The sequence below is a fragment of the Balaenoptera musculus genome, chromosome 15, assembly GCF_009873245.2.
Source record: "Balaenoptera musculus isolate JJ_BM4_2016_0621 chromosome 15, mBalMus1.pri.v3, whole genome shotgun sequence".
Classification (NCBI taxonomy): Eukaryota; Metazoa; Chordata; class Mammalia; order Artiodactyla; family Balaenopteridae; genus Balaenoptera; species Balaenoptera musculus.
The window spans coordinates 18,748,343-18,754,036 of NC_045799.1; positions in this window are offsets into that span (position 1 = coordinate 18,748,343).

Below are 5,694 nucleotides of genomic sequence, written 5' to 3' on the forward strand. Positions count from 1 at the left end.
TTCATTAGTTGTGGCTCGCAGGCTCTAGAGCGCAGGCTCAGTAGTTGTGGCGCATGGGCTTAGTTGCTCCGCGGCATGTGGGATCTTCTCGGATCAGGGCTCAAACCCGTGTCTCCTGCATTGGCAGGCAGATTCTTAACCACTGTGCCACCAGGGAAGCCCTCAGGATGCATTTTAAGGGAGGTGACTATCCCGTCCCCCACTGGGGTGCTCAGCTGGCTCTCAGAAGCAGGACACGAGGAAAGGCTCCGGAGTTCACATCGGTGCAGTGCTGGCAGCTAGCAGCCCCCGGAGGACTGAGCTCTCCCCCCCAACGTCCAGGAAGGCACTGCAGTCGCACATGGGGCGACCCTGGGCACCTGCCAACATCTGATGGGACCCCCCCGACCCCCTGGACTGAAGCAGCCGTGTGAAATCTCCTCAGTCTCATCACTGGGTCCCTGGAGCTCGGGTCCTGGCTGGGTGCGTGTGCCTGTCGTGTTGACACTTGGGCCTCACCCTTCTCCGTCCCCAGCGCATGCAGGTTCCTGAGAATCCTCAGGGTCTTACAAGGAGTGAGTGATCTCACCTGCGGCCACCCTGCAGGTGTGAGTGGGGGAGGAGAGCAGGATGGGGGAGGGGTCCAAGCTGCGCGCAAGCGGCTGTTAAGCCTCGGTCCTGGCTCTGACTGAGAGGAGGCCAGGCCGGGAGAACAAGATCCCGGTCCCACGGCCCACCCCTTCCCCCATCCCCACTCCAGCTCCGATCCAGGCTTTTCCATTCACAGATCCTAAACGTTCCAGGCTGGCAAAGAGCCAGGGGGGCTGCCAAAGCCCCAGTGAATGCCTTCGGGGGGACTGGGGTGGGGGGATGTGCAGGCCTCTCAGGTGGATTATAGGGGCCTGAGGAAAGCCCCCAACCCCAGTCCCCGGGCCCACAGTTGGGAGACCCTCCAACTCTCACCACGGTCCCTTGTCAAATCTCCCCATCGGGAAGCAAGCTGTGTGTCCATAGGGAAAGGGCCCTCAACTTGTACTCCTGGCGTGCGTGTGCATCTGAGAGACAGAGTTGGAGGGCGGGGCGCCTGGGGGAGCAGGAGCTCCCGCCAGCTGAGCCCCTGTGGCCACTTCCTTCCTTTCCCCAGACAAGTTGGAGATGATTAGCTTCCACTCAGGGAGGGGATGCAGACGCAGCTCCCCGCCGTGGACTGGGGTATGGGAGGGTTTGGAGCCCCCTCCAGCTGTGCTCTCAGCACACGACCCACCATCCCAAACAGGCCCAGGGAGCAGCCATGGTCCACTGCCCGCCCCCTGGCCCCGCTGGCCCTGGCACCCCATCCTCGTAAGTAGCAGGAGTTGAGAGATAAGACAACCATCCAAAGTGGCACTGTCTCTGCCCATTCGACTATGGGGGTGCAATGCTCTTCAAATCTGACCTTGTGATTTTGGCTCTCGATTATTCCTTGCGCCCTCTGGCTCCCCTCCCTTTCGTGCTAAGCCAGTCAGCGGGTCTGTGCTCATTTCTCAGGGACTTGATATGACAATGAGCAGAAAAAAAAAGAAAAGAAAAGAAAAGAATCTCCTCCTGTCTTTTGACTTTCAAAAGCAGCCCCTGGCCTGGACACAACGTGACAGGTAAGAGCAAAGCTTCCCATACCGCCCCTCCCCCCATCTAGAAAAAGATTCCTGAGGGCAAGAGGAGGGTCTGTCAGGGGGGACCTGCGGGGATTGGGCCAAAGGAGCCAGCCTGTCCCATCCCCGCCCAGGAGCTCCTGGACCCCAGCTGGCTCTCGGCAGCAGGACGCGACGTCAGCCCCACAGACCTCTGGGCTCCTCCCTGGGGGCCCGTGGCGCTGCCCTTCCCGCGTGGTTGTGGCACCCCCAGCAGCCCAGCAACACATCCCCGAGCACAGACAGTGAGAGTGGCTGTCGCCTGTGCCCCGGGCTTCACTTGGGGTCAGACCTTCTCGCCCCGTTGGACAACCCTCCTCCCAACACCCAGGACACCAGCCGGAGCCCTGCGCCGTTAGAGGGTGGGGCCCGGGTATCGGTGGGGGGAGGGCAGTGCGGAAAGCCCACCCGCCCACTGTGCTCTGAGGGGCTGGGAGGAACCAGCCCAAGGGCCCCGCACCCCAAGTCAAGTGGGTGCTGAGTAAACCCCGCCCTGTGATGCGGGGGCTGCTCGAACGCCCACTGACCGACTTGGAGCCCAGCGGCTGTGAGCTCTCTGCAGGCCAAGAGCAGAGAGCCCAGCCAGGCCTCGGAGCCCCCCTGCAAGGCCGCGAGAGAGAGGAAGCAGCGCCCACCTCCCTGAGGGTGGGAGGGCTCGGAGTTTATCCACAGAAGGGTCTCCGGGGGCAGCGGGATGCCCGGAAGGGGCTCAGTTTCTGAATGGCCCAGGGCACCTCTCTGGGTCTCTCCTTCCCTGTGCTCAGTGGGGTTCCTGGGGTCCCTGCCAGCTCTGCTGCCCTGAGATGATGTGTCCCCCTCCCTGGGGGTGGAGGGTCCTCAGTCTAAGCTCAGCCTCAGGACTCGAGGCCCTCTCTCTGGCTGAAGCTCAGTTGACTGATGCTTCCATTTCCTCCTGGAGCTTGGAGCGGGGGTCCTGAGCCCCCTCGGCAGGGTCTCCACCTTCCTGTTCGGCTATTCCCCAAGAGCCTTTTTATAAAGAGTTCGGCTGGGATCCAGGGAACTTTGGGAAAGTATGTATGGGACAAGCCAAGCTGTACTAACCTGTCTTCCTCCCGGAGCTGAAAGGGGCCAGGTGGTTCCCAGACAAATGCAGAGGCGGGCTTGGGGGTGGGGAGGAGGCTTGCACACGCTCAGGGCGGAGGTGAGGGTGGGGAGGCATGGCCAGAGGCAGCAGAGATGGGGGCCTGCTCCCAGGTGTCTTGTGTAGACACACATGAAACACACACACACACCCCCCAAAAGTGCTTGGTTACGCAGCTACATAGGCATGCAAACATGGACAGTTGTGTGCTGTGTATACAGAAATATGCACAGGCACACGTACAGAGACTGCAGAGACGTGCTCAAACGTGTTCACACATACAGACCCGCACACACACGTATGCACGTGCATACACACAAAGGATGCAGATTGAGAAATTCCAGGCCAAACCTAGGAGGAGGGAGAGGGTCTGACCACCCTGATGACCCAGCTCCCTCACACACAAACACACACACACACACACACACACACACACACCCCTTGGGAGGGAACCACTTCCTTCAGAGGAGCTTTTGGACTCAGGGCAACATGCAATCAAGACCTTGTGCTGGGAAAGAAGGCGCCTTTGTGTGCTGGAATGGGGCTGCAGGAGCAGCTGCAGTTCCTCCAGGATAAGGGCCAGGCCCACTCCGTTCTGTTCCTTGCCCCAGGGGAGGAAGGTCAGGCGGGGCCAGGGATGGAGGGTGGGAGTGGGAGCGCCAGCAGGCCCTGCACCAACCCTGGGTTACTGTCTCTGGCAGGCTGCCCAGAGCCCAGAAAGCCACTCTGACCCCCAGCCCTGGTCTGGCCCTGTCCCCAGAACGCCCCGTGGCTCTGCCCCCAGGTCTGGTGCGATGCTGACCCAGACCGAAGCCTGGCTCTGGCCTCAGGCTCCACGCTCGCCTTGTGCCAGTGGCCTTGCTTTTTTTTTCAGCAGAGTGAAAAAAGGTCAGGCTCTCGAATTATAAAGACGTGAGGTTGAGTGCTGGCTCTGTCGCTCGCCAACGGGATGAACCTAATTTTTTTGAGCCCTAAATTCAAGTTCTTGTTACCGTGCTCAGAGCCTGGAGGCAAATCCTCTTTATTGATCCCTCAGAACCTGGCGCCCTCTCTGTGTGTTTTATCTCCAGGCCTGGGCGGTCGGGCTGGTAGAGCATCCTGCCAGCTTCTGTTGCCCTGGCCCAGGGAGGAGGGCAGAACCCAGGCCCAGTCCCTGGAGCTGCCCCCTCTGAGTTCCTTCCTCCCTTTGCCCTCCTGCCTTCGTGGTCCTTGCCCCCAGCTGCAGGCACCCAGGGCCCCTCTGAGCCTCCTTGTCAAACTCTGAAGGTGCCTCCCCCTCCTCCCTGCTCCCCCGCCCCAGATCCAGCCTGCCCCCTGCTCCCTCCGAGCTGGGTTCTCTGCAGGCTGAGCCTCCAGCAAAAACAGCCCTGTGATCTAACTCAGGATTCAGCAGAGGGAGACCCAGAGGTGACTTCAGCACCATCTCCAGACACTGTGCTGGGACTATCTCCAGTCATTCAGTCAACAGATATTTACTGAAGGTCTACTATGCGCCAGATGGTGTTCCAGATGCTCGACATTCAGCAGTGGACAAATAGACAAAAACCTCCACCCTTGTGGGCTCACGTCCCAGTACCATTACCATAGCGCACGCTGTTGGGGGCCTTGAGCGTCACACGGTCCCCCATGTCTACCCTGAGAGCTGTAATCATCCTACGCACACAGACAGCACTTCCTTCCTGTGACACCACAAAACTTGGGCATGTCACTATCATAGCTCTTTCTCTCCCCTCAGCCACCCTGCCCCGAGACCATGGGTATCTCAAGGGCAAGGGGGAGCCTGGCATAGATCTGGTATGAAGCCATGATTGTCGGACTCAGCAATGGCTTTCAGTAGTTCAAGTGCGTTCAGCTACCACTGCCCCTTGGTGGGTGTCTTTCTTTTGCTCTAACTGTAACTAGGCACTTCTCTTTCAATGTATTTTTAATGTGTTATGTAATTGTGTATAATTACATAATAGTCAATGAATCTGTGTCCCTACTGTTAATAAAATTGTTCTGTTTTAGGAAATGACTTACCCTGAAGCTCAACTAACCTAGCGTGGGGCGTGTCAGGTCAAGTGCTCTGCTCTGTACCCGAGGTACGATTGATTCATCTGTTCATGCAGTATTAGTTGAACACCTGCCCCACGCAGACCTGGAGTCGGGGAGCGGGAGCCCAGGGAGACCCCTGTCTAGAGGGGCCCCTGTCATCTAGCAGGGGACCAGGACAGGTAAGCAGAAAAGTGCAATTAAGTGGATGGAATGATGGGCTGGTGCTGCAGGAGCCTGAAGGGAGACCCCTGGGAGGCTGGGTGGATCAAAGATGATTCTGCAGAACCGGGGACATTGATCTGAGACTTCAAGGAGCAGTTGGGTGTATTTTTCCGATAGAGATGAGAGAGGGGTGATCCAGACAGAGGCACCAGCATTTGCAAAAGTCATGGAAATGGGAAGTGCCTGATGTGTGTGAAGGAATGGGGAAATGTTAGATGTGCTGGGTGGGGCAGGTGTGTGTCAGGCTGGGCTGGAGAAGAAGCTGGCGCCAGATAGGACTGTGGATGCCAGGGAGAGCAGGGAACCCCTGCCACATGGAGGGCACCCAACCTGGCCCCAGAGCTGCTCCACTGAGCTCTCCCTGTTCCCATCAGAAGGAACCCTCTGGCTCAGCCTTGCCGTCCCCACCTCCAACCTGCCCTAGGAAACTCAGGTTTCGCTGTGGTCAGATTCCCTCTATTCTTGGCTTAGATTAAAAAAGAAAAAAAAAAATTATGGGCGGGAATTTTTGTAAGAGCTCTTTATATATTGAAATTCTTGATTCTTTGTTACATAGCTATCTTGTTTTTTGTTTTTCTTTGCAGTTTGACCTTGATTTTGTTTTGATGGAAAGAAACCTGACATATTTTTGTTGTCATATTCATCAATCTGTTCATTTGACGTTGTCTTAGAAAATTATTGCCTATC